Source organism: Chiloscyllium plagiosum, unplaced genomic scaffold (genome assembly GCF_037043375.1).
Source record: "Chiloscyllium plagiosum isolate Xiang-an unplaced genomic scaffold, Cpla_swu_hap1 HiC_scaffold_35, whole genome shotgun sequence".
NCBI classification, from domain to species: Eukaryota; Metazoa; Chordata; class Chondrichthyes; order Orectolobiformes; family Hemiscylliidae; genus Chiloscyllium; species Chiloscyllium plagiosum.
In genome coordinates, this window is record NW_028270173.1 from 51,591,199 (window position 1) to 51,607,413 (window position 16,215).

The window sequence follows — 16,215 nt, forward strand, 5'->3', positions numbered from 1 at the left end:
AATTCCATCTAACATTTTACTGCCACAGATGTTAGGCTCACCAATCTGTAGTTTCCAGGCATTTCCCTGTGGTTTTTCTTAAATAATGGCACAAAATTAGCCAAACTCTTATCGTCAAGCACTTCCCCTGTGGCTGTCAATGAGACAAATATCTCTGCTAAGGGCCCCACAATTTCCTCGCTCGCTTCCCACAAAGTCCTCAGATACACTTTATCAGCTCCTGGGAAGTTATCTATCTTAATGTATTTTAAGAACCTCCTCTTCTGTAATGTGGATTCTCTTCAAGGCATCACTGTTTAATCCCCCAAGTTCTCTCGCATCCAAGTCTTTCTTGATGGGAAATACTGAGGAGAAATATTCATTTCTAGTCTCACCCATCTCTTGTGGCTCCACACATAGACGACCTTGTTAATCTTTAAGAGGTCCTATTCTCTCCCTAGTTACTATATTGTCCTCATGTACTTGTAGAGTCCCTTTGGATTCTCTCTTCTCTTATCTGCCAAAGGCCTCTCATGTCTCCTTTTAACCATCCTGATTCCTCTCTTAAGTGTACTCTGACACCCTCTAAACTCCTCAAGGAAATAAGTTGATCTCAGTTGCTTATAACTGTCATATTCCTCCTCCCTTTTCTTGACAAGGATCTCAATAACTCTAGTCATCCAGTGTTCCCTACTCCTGCCAGCCTTACCCTTCACTCTCCCAGGAACATGCTAGCCCTGTACTCTCCTTACCTCACTTTTGAGAGCCTCCCACTAACCAGTCCCTTTGCCTGCAAACAGCCTCCCTCAATCAACTTTTGGAAGTTCCTGTCTAAGACCATCAAAGTTGGCCCAGTTTAGAACTTTAACTTGTGGACAAGACCTATTCTTTTGCAGAACTGTTTTAAAACTAATGGAGTTATGGTCATTGGTCCCAAGGTGCTTCCCCACTAACACTTCAGTCATTTGCCCTGCATAATTTCCCAAAAGGAGGTCAAGTTTTGCCCCTTCTCTAGTAGGGCCATCTGCATACAACATGAGAAAGTCTTCCTGAATGAACTCAACAAATTTCTCTCCATCCAAGTCTTTAAAACAATGACAGTCCCAGTCAATGATGCAAAAGTTAAAATTCCCATCGATTACAACCTTATTACTCTTGCAGCTATCACCAGACCCCTTACATATTTACTCCTCAATCTTCTGCTGACCTTTGGAAAGTGTACAGTACAATGCCATGAAAGTGATCTCCACATTTTTATTTGTCAGGTCTACACATATAAACTCAGAGGATGAACCCTCAAGAATGTCATCTGTCAGCATTGCTGTGCTGATCTCCTGAATCAAAAGTGCAATTCCTCATCCTTTCTTGCCTCTCCTCTAACCTTGCTATAATGTCTGTACCATGGAACATTGAGCTGTCAGTCATGCCCTCCCTCAGCCATGTTTCTGTAGTGGCGAAAATATCTGTCCCATGATCCATCCTTGCCCTGAGTTAATTTGTTTTACCTCTTAGGCCTCTGGCATTACAATAAATGCGATTTAACCTCGACTTCTCTTGCTTCCTGCCAGGCTTGATTAAAAAGCTTCCTGATCCCACCCATTAATTAAAACAGTGTCACTGATGTCTGCACAGAATAGCTCATTATAATTATAATACTTCTGAATAAAAAGTTTATTACAAATTATGAGTCCCATCAGACCTTCCATTCCCTGCTGAGTATTCTGTATTCAGCAAAGGTCTCAGTTTTATCCCACTGAGTCCCTACCTTAATGAATTTCAGACACGAGCATGATATTAAATTCCTCATCTGTCATCTTCACCTTCATGCCCATTTCTTTGGACAAGAGTCCTATCCCCATCACACAGATCCTTTCACTCATCTCCAATACTTTCCCTTCCTAAATCCCTCTGTCTTGCCTATTACCTACACTTGTTCATCAAGAACTGTTGATGTGACATTGTGTGCTGCAATTTTTCAGCCTCTTTGCTCATTCCAACCTCTCTCCCTCTGAACTGATGGCACTCCATGCTCTCAGATCCAGCCCTGACTTTGTATTCAAGGCTGCTAACAAGGGTGGTGCTGTTGTTGCCTGGCACATGGATCTCGACATTATGAAGCTCCCTCTGAATGCCCCCTGGACCATGACCCCGACATGGAACACCAGGCCATCATCTCCACAATAGTTGGGCAGCACAGTGGCCAAGTGCTAAGCACTGCTACCTCACAAAGCTAGCGGCCCGGCTTCAGTTACACACTCAGGTGACTGTCTGTGTGGAGATTGCACAATCTCCCTGAGTCTATGTGGGTTTCCTCTGGGTACTCCGGTTTCTCCCATAATGCATAATCTGTCCTCAAAATGTAAGGTTAGTTGGATTGGCCAAGGGAAAGGCAGAGTTACAGGGATATGGCAAGCAGGTTGGTCTAGGTTGGGTGCTCTTCAGAGGTTAAGTGTGGACTCGATGGGCTGAATGGCCTGCTTCCATAAGGATTTTATGATTCAGTCACTAATCTCATTTCATCTGGTGATCACCTCCCACAACTACCTCCAAAGTCATTGTCTCCCAACTCTGCACACCTCGCTTCTATCTCCTTTACAAAATCCTGAGACAGAACTGCTCTGGCAGACCCAGAGATAATACCTGCTCCTGTCCCATTGAACTCATCTCTTCCGACATCGATTTGAGTTTTTTCCTTCCCTTGTCCAGATCCTGCCCACTTATATCCCCGATTTTCTGCAGACTTTACCTCAGTTTTGGAATTTCCAGTTCATGGGATACAGCAACCCCTTTCCACGCCGATCCCCATCAGGATGGTCTCAGGGATCTCCGCCTCTTCCTGGGAAAAAGGCCGGTACTGTCCCCATCCACCACCACTCCCCTCTGCCTGGCCCAGCTTGTTCTCACCCTGGGCAACTTCTCCTTTTACTTCTCTCACTTTTTCAGGGAAGAGGTGTACCCATTAGGGCCCCTGTTTTATCTGTATCCTTATGGAGTATGAGGAATGTTCCTTGTTCAGTCCTATTCCAGCCCCCACCCACAACTCTTTCTCCAGTATATCAGTAATGTTATTGGTGCTGCTTCTTGCTCTCATCTGAAATTGGAAATGTTCATCTATTTCCACCATGTCCTCACCTTCCCCTGGTCTTTCACTGAATCCTCCCTTTCCTTCTTTCCACATCTCTGTTTCCATGTTTGGTGATAAGCTGGACACCAACATCCACCTCAAACCAACCGACTCCCACAGTTACTTTGAGTAGACATCCTCACATCCTGCTTCTTGTAACGACTCTGTTCCATTCTCCCAGTTCCTCTGTCGATGCCAGCTTTGATAAGGTGGCCTCCAAAATATCCACCTCCTTCCTGAACTGAGCACTGATTCCTCAGCACCATGGTTGAGAGGACCCTCAGCCAAGTCTGACCCACACTTTGGCCCTCACCCTATCTCTTCTGACGAACAACAGCAATAAGAATCCCCTTGTTGTCACCTCGCATCCCACCAGCATCCACATCCAAAGGACCATTCGCTGCTATTTCCATCAGTACCAGTAAGATGCTGCCACCAGATGCATATTGCCCTCCTCTCTGTCATCTGCCTTCCCCAAGGCCCATTCCCTCCAGGACACCCTGGCTCATTCCACCTTCACTCTCAACACTGGCCATCCACAGACCCATGGAACCTTCTCCTGTCACTGCAGAAGGTGTAACACCTGTCCCTTTACTTCCTCCCTTCTCACTCTCCAAGGCCCGAAACACACCTTCAAGGTGAAGTAGCGATTTACCTGCACTGGATTCAAACTAGCCGAGTATATATGCTGTTCACAATGTGGTCTCCACTGCACTGAGGAAATAAAGCATGGAGTGGGAAAGGAAGTTCAGCCTGGGTGCTTGCTTTGCAGAACACCTACACTCTGTCTGCAAAATAAGAGCCTGAGCTTCCAATTGTCTGCCATTACAACACCCCGCCATGTTCCCTGGCCAACATCTGTCTCAGGTTTGCTGCAGTGCTCCAGTGAAGCTCAGTGCAAGCTGGAAGAACAACGCCGCCTTATCCACTTAGGGACCTGCAGCCTTCTGGACTCAATACTGAGTTCAACAATTTCCAGGCTTTAGCTTCTCCTATGTCTTCCCCCAGGCCCAGGCCAGGGAGAACATACCAGGCCTTGTTATCACATGGTCTGCTATTACACACAACCTATTTTTAACCACTAACAGTCCCTCTTTATAGATATTCAGTTTCCTAAGCTGACTGCTATACAGTCCTTTAGCTGTCCAACTGTTTCTCTCTTTAGGCTCTATCTCCACCTGATTTTAATCCTGACCTTCTCCCCCACCCAATCTTCTGCATAAAAACCAACATTTTCCGCACTACCATTAGTTCAGAAGAAGGGTTCCTGGTCCTGAAACATTAGCTCTGATGACCCTCCCAGATGCTGCCAGACTTGCTGACCTTTGCCAGCAATCTCTGGTTTTTGTTTCTGATTTCCTGCATCCACGTTACTTTCGGTTTTTGTTCTTTCAGCTGGAGATTCTCTTTCCTTTTTCAGACCAATAACACTGACAGGAGCAGCTGCTGTTTTGTTTGTTTCCAGGTTCCTAATTCAAACCCCTGGAACTGTCAGACTGGCCAAAATCCAATCCCTTTATCACAGGTTAGTTTTATTGACCAGTTTGTGGAATGGAACTGATAATGTCACAAATTGAACTCACAATATTTACTGGAAATCATTGTGTTTGTGACTGATCAGATTCCCATTCAAAAGAGTGTCCTGTATCGGTGTTAATGATTGATTATTTCAAAATAGAATCTGAGCTGTAAAGACAGACCATGTACCCGATTTGGGTCACCCACCTCCAGGCTCCTTCACCTGGCAGAGATCATTGTGTGTGAACTAGTTCCCTTTTCATTCATCTCACTTTCTCCAAGTGAAAGGTTTGGCCACAACTGGCTGGCTCCTTGTGGGTGATGTGAAACATTCCCTTTTCACAGTCCAATTCGAGTCCCCACCCAAATTCTTTCTTTGATACGTTGATGATATAGTTGATGTTGCTTCCTGCTTTTGCCTGAAGTTAGAAAAATTCATTACTTTTGTAACTGATTCCATCATTCTCTCACTCTGACCACACACATCTCTGACTCTTCCCTTCCCTTGCTGGACTTCCATGTTTCTATTTCTGAAGTGAAACTTTCCATCTATATCCATAACAAGCCCACCCACTCCCATAATTACCTCGACTGCATTTCCCCGAACACTGCTTCCTGCAAGGATTCCATTCCATTCCACTCTCCATCTCCACTGCGTCTGTTCTGTTGATGCCACATCCCACAGAGGTGCCTCTGTCATTTAGTTCTTTTTCCTCAACCATGAATTTTCCTCCAAGCTTGTGGTTGACAGGGGCCTCAGTCACGTATGATCCATTTTCTGAATTTCTGCACTTATCCCATCCCTCCACCCCTCCCAGGATAACAGCATGCCTATCCTTGTTCTCATGTTCCATCCCTACATAACCTCACATTCCAAAGGGTGATATTGGACTTGAAATATTAAGACCTGCTGCCAGACATGCTGAGTTTTCCCTGAACTTTCTGTTTTTATTTAAATTCTGTAACCAATTGTGGTTTGTCACACCTCCTTGTAGGCTGTTCAACCTTCCTTCAAATCTGTAAAGGATGTGCCACTAAGGGACAGTGGGCACGTGTCTGCAGGAAATTTGGTGCCAAAAGTCAAGCCAAACCCAGAACAAAATTGAAGAAGGTGAGGATGGCAGATGCTGGAGATCAGAGTCGAGAGTGTGGCGCTGGAAAAGCACAGCAGATGCGGCAGCATTTATGGAGAGAAATCAGAGTTAACGTTTCAGGTCAAGTGGCCCTTCCTCAGAAAGTGATGGTAGTGAGGAAAATGTGGGATTTTATTCACGGGTAGGGTGGGCAAGGATGTAAGGAGTAAACAAGAGGTGGAGATAGAGCCCAAACAGAGAGAAGAGCAGTTGGACAGACAAAGCAGTTGGCAACAATCTGGTGACGAGGGTGAATAGCTGTTAATGGAGACGGTTAGCTGGCTAACAATAGGTTGTGTGTAATAGCAGAACTGTGTGATAACAAGACCTGATGTGTGAGGATCGGCGTAAGGACATGGCAGAGATCAATCCCAGAAATTTTTCAACTCAATATTAAGACCAGAATGTGCAGAGGGGCCATATAGAAAATGAGGCGTTATGTTTCCAGCTCAGACTGAGCTTTGCTGGATCACTGCGGCAGACTGAGACAGAGACGTTGGCCAGGGAACAGGGTGGCGTGTTAATGTGGCAGGATGGGCAGGGCCATCACTGTGAACAGAATGCAAGTATTCTGTGAAGCGGTCACCAGGCGATGCTTCATTCCCCCAGTGTAGGTGAGAGACCAAATACTGAGCAGGGAATGCAGTAGACGAGGCTGTGGGAAGTGAATTGAAAGTGTTGCTGCTTCATCAGGAAGCTATGCAGAACACCGAGTGTGAGATAGCTAGCAGGACATAGTTATACTGCAGAACACCGAGTGTGAGACAGCTAGCAGGCCATAGTTATACTGCAGAACACCGAGTGTGAGACAGCTAGCAGGACATAGTTATACTGCAGAACACCGAGTGTGAGACAGCGAGCAGGCCATAGTTATACTGCAGAACACCGTGTGTGAGACAGCTAGCAGAACATAGTTATACTACAGAACACCGAGTGTGGGACAGCTAGCAGGACATAATTATACTGCAGAACACGGTGTGTGAGACAGCTAGCAGGCCGTAGTTATACTGCAGAACACCGAGTGTGAGACAGCTCGCAGGCTATAGTTATACTGCAGAACACCGAATTGAAGACAGCTAGCAGGCCATAGTTATACTGCAGAACACTGAGTATGAGACAGCTAGCAGGCTATAGTTATACTGCAGAACACCGAATTGAAGACAGCTAGCAGGCCATAGTTATACTGCAGAACACTGAGTGTGGGACAGCTAGCAGGACACAGTTATACTGCAGAACACCGAGTGTGAGACAGCTAGCAGGCTGTAGTTATACTGCAGAACACCGAGTGTGAGACAGCTAGCAGGCTGTAGTTATACTGCAGAACACCGAGTGTGAGACAGCTAGCAGGACATAATTATACTGCAGAACACGGAGTGTGAGACAGCTAGCAGGCCGTAGTTATACTGCAGAACACTGAGTATGAGACAGCTAGCAGGCCATAGTTATACTGCAGAACACCGAATTGAAGACAGCTAGCAGGCCATAGTTATACTGCAGAACACCGAGTGTGGGACAGCTAGCAGGACACAGTTAGACTGCAGAACACCGAGTGTGGGACAGCAAGCAGGCCATAGTTATACTGCAGAACACCGAGTGTGGGACAGCTAGCAGGCCAGAGTTATACTGCAGAACACCGAGTGTGGGACAGCTAGCAGGCCAGAGTTATACTGCAGAACACCGAGTGTGAGACAGCTAGCAGGACATAATGATACTGCAGAACACCGAATGTGAGACAGCTAGCAGGCCGTAGTTATACTGCAGAACACCGTGTGTGGGACAGCTAGCAGGACACAGTTAGACTGCAGAACACCGAGTGTGGGACAGCTAGCAGGCCATAGTTATACTGCAGAACACCGAGTGTGAGACAGCTACAGGCCATAGTTATACTGCAGAACACCGAGTGTGAGACAGCTAGCAGGCTATAGTTATACTGCAGAACACCGAGTGTGAGACAGCTCGCAGGCCATAGTTATACTGCAGAACACCGAGTGTGAGACAGCTAGCAGGCCATAGTTATACTGCCGACCACCGAGTGTGAGACAGCTAGCAGACCATAGTTATACTGCTGAAAACCGAGAGTGAGAGTGCTCGCAGGCCATAGTTATATACAGAACACCGAGTGTGGGACAGCTGGCAGGTTATAGTTTTACTGCAGAACACCGAATCGAACACAGCCAGCAGGCTGTAGTTATACTGCAAAACACCGAGCGTGAGACAGCTAGCAGGATTTAGTTATAGAGCAGAACACGGAGTGTGAGACAGTTAGCAGGTTATAGTTATACCGCAAAACGCCGAGTATGAGACAACTAGCAGGCCATAGTTATACTGCAGAACACAGAGTGTGAGACAGCTAGCAGGCCATAGTTATACCGCAGACGACCGAGTGTGAGACAGCTAGCAGGCCATAGTTATACCGCAGATCACCGAGTGTGAGACAGCTAGCAGGCCATAGTTATACTGCAGAACACTGAGTGTGAGACAGCTAGCAGGCCATAGTTATACTGCAGAACACCGAGTGTGAGACAGCGAGGTGGCCATATTTATACTGCAGAACACCGAGTGTGAGACAGCTGGCAGTCTATAGTTATACTGCAGAACACTGAGTGTGTGACAGCTAGCAGGCTATAGTTATACTGCAGAACACCGAGTGTGAGACAGCTGGCAGGCTATAGTTCTACAGCAGAATACAGAGTGTGAGACAGCTAGTAGGCCATAGTTATACTGCAGATCACCGAGTGTGAGACAGCTAGTGAGTCCATAGTTCAGTGCTGAAAACCGATTGTGAGACAGCAAGGAGGCCATAGTTATACTGCAAAACACCGAGTGTGAGTCAGCTAGCAGGCTACAGTTATACTGCAGAACACCGAGTGTGAGACAGCTAACAGGCCATAGTTATACTGCAGAACACCGAGTGTGAGACAGCTAGCAGGCTATAATTATACTGCAGAACCCCGAGTGTGAGACAGCTCGCAGGCCATAGTTATACTACAGAACACCGAGTGTGAGACAGCTCGCAGGCTATAGTTATACTACAGAACACCGAGTGTGAGACAGCTAGCAGGCCATAGTTATACTGCAGAACACCGAGTGTGGGACAGCTAGCAGGCTATAGTTATACTGCATAACACCGAGTGTGAGACAGCTAGCAGGCTATAGCTATACTGCTGAACACCGAGTGTGAGACAGCTAGAAGGCCATAGTTATACTGCAGAACACCAAGTGTGAGACAGCGAGCAGGCCGTAGTTATACTGCAGAACACCGAGTGTGAGACAGCTAGCAGGCTATAGTTATTCTGCAGAACACCGAGTGTGGGACAGCTAGCAGGCTATAGTTATACTGCATAACACCGAGTGTGAGACAGCTAGCAGGCTATAGCTATACTGCTGAACACCGAGTGTGAGACAGCTAGAAGGCTATAGTTATACTGCAGAACACCGAGTGTGAGACAGCTAGCAGGCCGTAGTTATACTGCAGAACACCGAGTGTGAGACAGCTAGCAGGCTGTAGTTATACTGCAGAACACTAAGTGTGAGACAGCTCGCAGGCTGTAGATATATTGCAGAACACCGAGTGTGAGACAGCTAGCAGGCTATAGTTATTCTGCAGAACACCGAGTGTGAGACAGCTAGCAGGCCATAGTTATACTGCCAAACACCAAGTGTGTGACAGCTCGCAGGCCATAGTTATACTGCCGACCACCGAGTGTGAGACAGCTAGCAGACCATAGTTATACTGCTGAAAACCGAGAGTGAGAGTGCTCGCAGGCCATAGTTATATACAGAACACCGAGTGTGGGACAGCTGGCAGGTTATAGTTTTACTGCAGAACACCGAATCGAACACAGCCAGCAGGCTGTAGTTATACTGCAAAACACCGAGCGTGAGACAGCTAGCAGGATTTAATTATAGAGCAGAACACGGAGTGTGAGACAGCTAGCAGGTTATAGTTATACCCAAAACGCCGAGTATGAGACAACTAGCAGGCCATAGTTATACTGCAGAACACAGAGTGTGAGACAGCTAGCAGGCCACAGTTATACCGCAGAACACCGAGTGTGAGACAGCTAGCAGGCCATAGTTATACCGCAGATCACCGAGTGTGAGACAGCTAGCAGGCCATAGTTATACTGCAGAACACTGAGTGTGAGACAGCTAGCAGGCCATAGTTATACTGCAGAACACCGAGTGTGAGACAGCTAGGTGGCCATATTTATACTGCAGAACACCGAGTGTGAGACAGCTGGCAGTCTATAATTATACTGCAGAACACTGAGTGTGTGACAGCTAGCAGGCTATAGTTATACTGCAGAACACCGAGTGTGAGACAGCTGGCAGGCTATAGTTCTACAGCAGAATACAGAGTGTGAGACAGCTAGTAGGCCATAGTTATACTGCAGAACACCGAATCGAACACAGCTAGCAGGCTGTAGTTATACAGCAGAACACCGAGTGTGAGACAGCAAGCAGGCCATAGTTATACTGCAGATCACCGAGTGTGAGACAGCTAGTGAGTCCATAGTTCAGTGCTGAACACCGAGTTTGAGACAGCTGGCAGGTTATAGCTATACTGCTGAAAACCGATTGTGAGACAGCAAGCAGGCCATAGTTATACTGCAGATCACCGAGTGTGAGACAGCTAGTGAGTCCATAGTTCAGTGCTGAACACCGAGTGTGAGACAGCTAGCAGGTTATAGCTATACTGCTGAAAACCGATTGTGAGACAGCAAGGAGGCCATAGTTATACTGCAAAACACCGAGTGTGAGTCAGCTAGCAGGCTACAGTTATACTGCAGAACACCGAGTGTGAGACAGCTAGCAGGCTATAGTTATACTGCAGAACACCGAGTGTGAGACAGCTAGCAGGCTATAGTTATACTGCAGAACACCGAGTGTGAGACTGATCGCTGGCTATAGTTATACTGGAGAACACCAAGTGTGAGACAGCTGGTCGGTTCCAGTTATACTGCAGTACACCGAGTGTGAGACAGCTAGCAGGCTATAGTTATACTGCAGAACACTGAGTGTGAGACAGCTCGCAGGCCATAGTTATACTGCAGAACACCGAGTGTGAGACGCTCGCAGGCCATAGTTATACTACAGAACACCGAGTGTGGGACAGCTAGCAGGCTATAGTTATACTGCAGAACACCGAGTGTGTGACAGCTCGCAGGCCATAGTTATACTACAGAACACCGAGTGTGAGACAGCTAGCAGGCCATAGTTATACTGCAGAACACTGAGTATGAGACAGCTAGCAGGCTATAGTTATACTGCAGAACACCGAGTGTGTGACAGCTCGCAGGCCAAAGTTATACTACAGAACACCGAGTGTGAGACAGCCAGCAGTCCATAGTTATACTGCAGATCACCGAGTGTGAGACAGCTAGTGAGTCCATCGTTCAGTGCTGAACACCGAGTGTGAGACAGCTAGCAGGTTATAGTTATACTGCTGAAAACCGAGTGTGAGACAGCAAGGAGGCCATAGTTATACTGCAGAACACTGTGTGTGAGACAGCTAGCAGGCCGTAGTTATACTGCAGAACACCGAGTGTGAGACAGCTAGCAGGCTGTAGTTATACTGCAGAACACTAAGTGTGAGACAGCTCGCAGGCTGTAGATATATTGCAGAACACCGAGTGTGAGACAGCGAGCAGGCTATAGTTATACTGCAGAACACTGTGTGTGAGACAGCTCGCAGGCTATAGTTATACTGCAGAACATCGAGTGTGAGACTGATCACAGGCTATAGTTATACTGGAGAACACCGAGTGTAAGACAGCTAGTAGGCTACAGTTATACTGCAGAACACCGAGTGTGAGACAGTGAACAGGCTATAGTTATACTACAGAACACCGAGTGTGAGACAGCTAGCAGGCCATAGTTGTACTGATGAACACTGAGCGTGAGACAGCTAACAGGCCATAGTTATACTGCAGAACACCGAGTGTGAGACAGCTAGCAGGCTATAATTATACTGCAGAACCCCGAGTGTGAGACAGCTAGCAGGCCATAGTTATACTGCAGAACACCGAGTGTGGGACAGCTAGCAGGCTATAGTTATACTGCAGAACACCGAGTGTGAGACAGCTAGCAGGCTATAGCTATACTGCTGAACACCGAGTGTGAGACCGCTAGAAGGCCATAGTTATACTGCAGAACACCAAGTGTGAGACAGCTAGCAGGCCGTAGTTATACTGCAGAACACCGAGTGTGAGACAGCTAGCAGGCTATAGTTATTCTGCAGAACACCGAGTGTGGGACAGCTAGCAGGCTATAGTTATACTGCATAACACCGAGTGTGAGACAGCTAGCAGGCTATAGCTATACTGCTGAACACCGAGTGTGAGACAGCTAGAAGGCCATAGTTATACTGCAGATCACCGAGTGTGAGACAGCTAGCAGGCCGTAGTTATACTGCAGAACACCGAGTGTGAGACAGCTAGCAGGCTGTAGTTATACCGCAGATCACCGAGTGTGAGACAGCTAGCAGGCCATAGTTATACTGCAGAACACTGAGTGTGAGACAGCTAGCAGGCCATAGTTATACTGCAGAACACCGAGTGTGAGACAGCTAGGTGGCCATATTTATACTGCAGAACACCGAGTGTGAGACAGCTGGCAGTCTATAATTATACGGCAGAATACTGAGTGTGAGACAGCAAGCAGGCCATAGTTATACTGCAGATCACCGAGTGTGAGACAGCTAGTGAGTCCATAGTTCAGTGCTGAACACCGAGTGTGAGACAGCTGGCAGGTTATAGCTATACTGCTGAAAACCGATTGTGAGACAGCAAGGAGGCCATAGTTATACTGCAAAACACCGAGTGTGAGTCAGCTAGCAGGCTACAGTTATACTGCAGAACACCGAGTGTGAGACAGCTAGCAGGCTATAGTTATACTGCAGTACACCGAGTGTGAGACAGCTAGCAGGCTATAGTTATACTGCAGAACACCGAGTGTGAGACAGTGAACAGGCTATAGTTATACTACAGAACACCGAGTGTGAGACAGCTAGCAGGCCATAGTTGTACTGATGAACACTGAGCGTGAGACAGCTAACAGGCCATAGTTATACTGCAGAACACCGAGTGTGAGACAGCTAGCAGGCTATAATTATACTGCAGAACCCCGAGTGTGAGACAGCTCGCAGGCCATAGTTATACTACAGAACACCGAGTGTGAGACAGCTAGCAGGCCATAGTTATACTGCAGAACACCGAGTGTGGGACAGCTAGCAGGCTATAGTTATACTGCATAACACCGAGTGTGAGACAGCTAGCAGGCTATAGCTATACTGCTGAACACCGAGTGTGAGACAGCTAGAAGGCCATAGTTATACTGCAGAACACCAAGTGTGAGACAGCTAGCAGGCCGTAGTTATACTGCAGAACACCGAGTGTGAGACAGCAAGCAGGCTATAGTTATTCTGCAGAACACCGAGTGTGGGACAGCTAGCAGGCTATAGTTATACTGCATAACACCGAGTGTGAGACAGCTAGCAGGCTATAGCTATACTGCTGAACACCGAGTGTGAGACAGCTAGCAGGCTATAGTTATACTGCAGAACACCGAATCGAAGACAGCTAGCAGGCCGTAATTATACTGCAGAACACCGGGTGTGAGACAGCTAACAGGCCAGAGTTATACTGCTGAACACTGAGAGTGAGACAGCTATCGGGCTGTAGGTATATTCTAGAACACCCGAGTGTGAGACAGCTAGCAGGCTGTAGTTATACTGCAGAACACCGAGATAGAGATAGCTATTGGGCTGTAGGTATATTCTAGAACACCCGAGTGTGAGACAGATCGCAGGCCATAATTATACTGCAGAACACCGAGTGTGAGACAGATCGCAGGCCATAGTTATACTGCAGAACACCGAGATAGAGACAGCTAGCAGGCCGTAGTTATACTGCAGAACACTAAGTGTGAGACAGCTAGCAGGCTGTAGTTATACTGCAGAACACCGACTGTAAGGCAGATTGCAGGCTATAGTTATACTGCGGAACACTGCGTATGTGACAGCTAGCAGGCCATAGTTATACTGCAGAACACCGACTGTGAGGCAGCGAGCAGGCCATAGTTATAAGGCAGAACACCGAGTATGAGACAGCTAGCAGGCCACAGTTATACTGCAGAACGCCGAGTGTGAGACAGCTAACAGGCCATAGTTAAACTGCAGATCACCGAGTGTGAGGCAGCGAGCAGGCCATAGTAATACTGCAGAACAGCGAGTGTGAGACAACTAGCAGGCCATAGTTATACTGCTGAACACCAAGTGTGAGACAGGTAGCAGGCCATAGTTATACTGGAGAACACCGAGTGTGAGACAACTAGCAGGCCATAGTTATACTGCAGAACACCAAGTGTGAGGCAGCTAGCAGGCCATAGTTATACTGCAGAACACCAAGTGTGAGGCAGCTAGCAGGCCATAGTTATACTGCAGAACACTGAGTGTGAGACAGCTAGCAGGCCATAGTTATACTGCTGAACACCAAGTGTGAGGCAGCGAGCAGGTCATAGTTATACTGCAGAACACCGAGTGTGAGACAGCTGGCAAGTTGTAGTTATACTGCTGAACACCAAGTGTGAGGCAGCGAGCAGGCCATAGTTATACTGCAGAACACTAAGTGTGAGACAGCTAGCAGGCTGCAGGCATACTGTAGATCACTAAATGTGAGACAGCTAGCAGGCTGTAGTTATACTGCAGAACACCGAGTGTGAGACAGCAAACAGGCTGTAGTTATACTGCAGAACACCGAGTGTGTGACAGCTAGCAGACTATAGTTATACTGCAGAACACCGAGCGTGAGACAGCTAGCAGGCTATAGTTATTCTGCAGAACACCGAGTGTGTGACAGCTAGCAGGCTGTAGTTATACTGCAGAACACCGAGTCTGAGACAGCTAGCAGGCCATAGTTATACTTCAGAACACCAAGTGTGAGGCAGCGAGCAGGTCATAGTTATACATGCAGAACACCGAGTGTTGGACAACTCGCAGGCGATATTTATACTGCAGAACACCAAATCGAGCACAGCTCGCAGGCTGTAGTTATACAGCAGAACACCGAGTGTGAGACAGCTAGCAGGCTGCAGTTATACTGCAGAACACTAAGTATGAGACAGCTAGCAGGCTGTAGGTATATTGCAGAACATTGAGTGTGAGACAGCTAACAGGCTATAGTTATACTGCAGAATACTGAGTGTGAGACAGCTAGCAGGCGAATGTTATACTGCAGAACACCGAGTGTGAGACAGCTAGCAGGCCGTAGTTATACTGCAGAACACCGAGTGTGAGACAGCTAGCAGGCTATAATTATACTGCAGAACCCCGAGTGTGAGACAGCTCGCAGGCCATAGTTATACTACAGAACACCGAGTGTGAGACAGCTAGCAGGCCATAGTTATACTGCAGAACACCGAGTGTGGGACAGCTAGCAGGCTATAGTTATACTGCATAACACCGAGTGTGAGACAGCTAGCAGGCTATAGCTATACTGCTGAACACCGAGTGTGAGACAGCAAGGAGGCCATAGTTATACTGCAGAACACTGTGTGTGAGACAGCTCGCAGGCTATAGTTATACTGCAGAACATCGAGTGTGAGACTGATCACAGGCTATAGTTATACTGGAGAACACCGAGTGTAAGACAGCTAGTAGGCTACAGTTATACTGCAGAACACCGAGTGTGAGACAGTGAACAGGCTATAGTTATACTACAGAACACCGAGTGTGAGACAGCTAGAAGGCCATAGTTGTACTGATGAACACTGAGCGTGAGACAGCTAACAGGCCATAGTTATACTGCAGAACACCGAGTGTGAGACAGCTCGCAGGCCATAGTTATACTACAGAACACCGAGTGTGAGACAGCTAGCAGGCCATAGTTATACTGCATAACACCGAGAGTGGGACAGCTCGCAGGCTATAGTTATACTGCATAACACCGAGTGTGAGACAGCTAGCAGGCTATATTTATACAGCAGAACCCCGAGTGTGAGACAGCTCGCAGGCCATAGTTATACTGCAGAACACCGAGTGTGGGACAGCTAGCAGGCTATAGTTATACTGCATAACACCGAGTGTGAGACAGCTAGCAGGCTATAGCTATACTGCTGAACACCGAGTGTGAGACAGCTAGAAGGCCATAGTTATACTGCAGAACACCGAGTGTGAGACAGCTAGCAGGCCGTAGTTATACTGCAGAACACCGAGTGTGAGACAGCTAGCAGGCTATAGTTATTCTGCAGAACACCGAGTGTGGGACAGCTAGCAGGCTATAGTTATACTGCATAACACCGAGTGTGAGACAGCTAGCAGGCTATAGCTATACTGCTGAACACCGAGTGTGAGACAGCTAGAAGGCCATAGTTATACTGCAGAACACCGAGTGTGAGACAGCTAGCAGGCCGTAGTTATACTGCAGAACACCGAGTGTGAGACAGCTAGCAGGCTGTAGT

General features: G+C 47.4%; 1 pseudogene across 1 annotated transcript in view; it reads left to right on the top strand.

Annotated features, from left to right (window-relative positions):
* Positions 1-16,215, top strand: part of LOC148140861 (class I histocompatibility antigen, F10 alpha chain-like) — a 466,638-nt pseudogene that overhangs the window by 45,870 nt on the left and 404,553 nt on the right. The gene's annotated exons all lie outside the window — the stretch shown is intronic.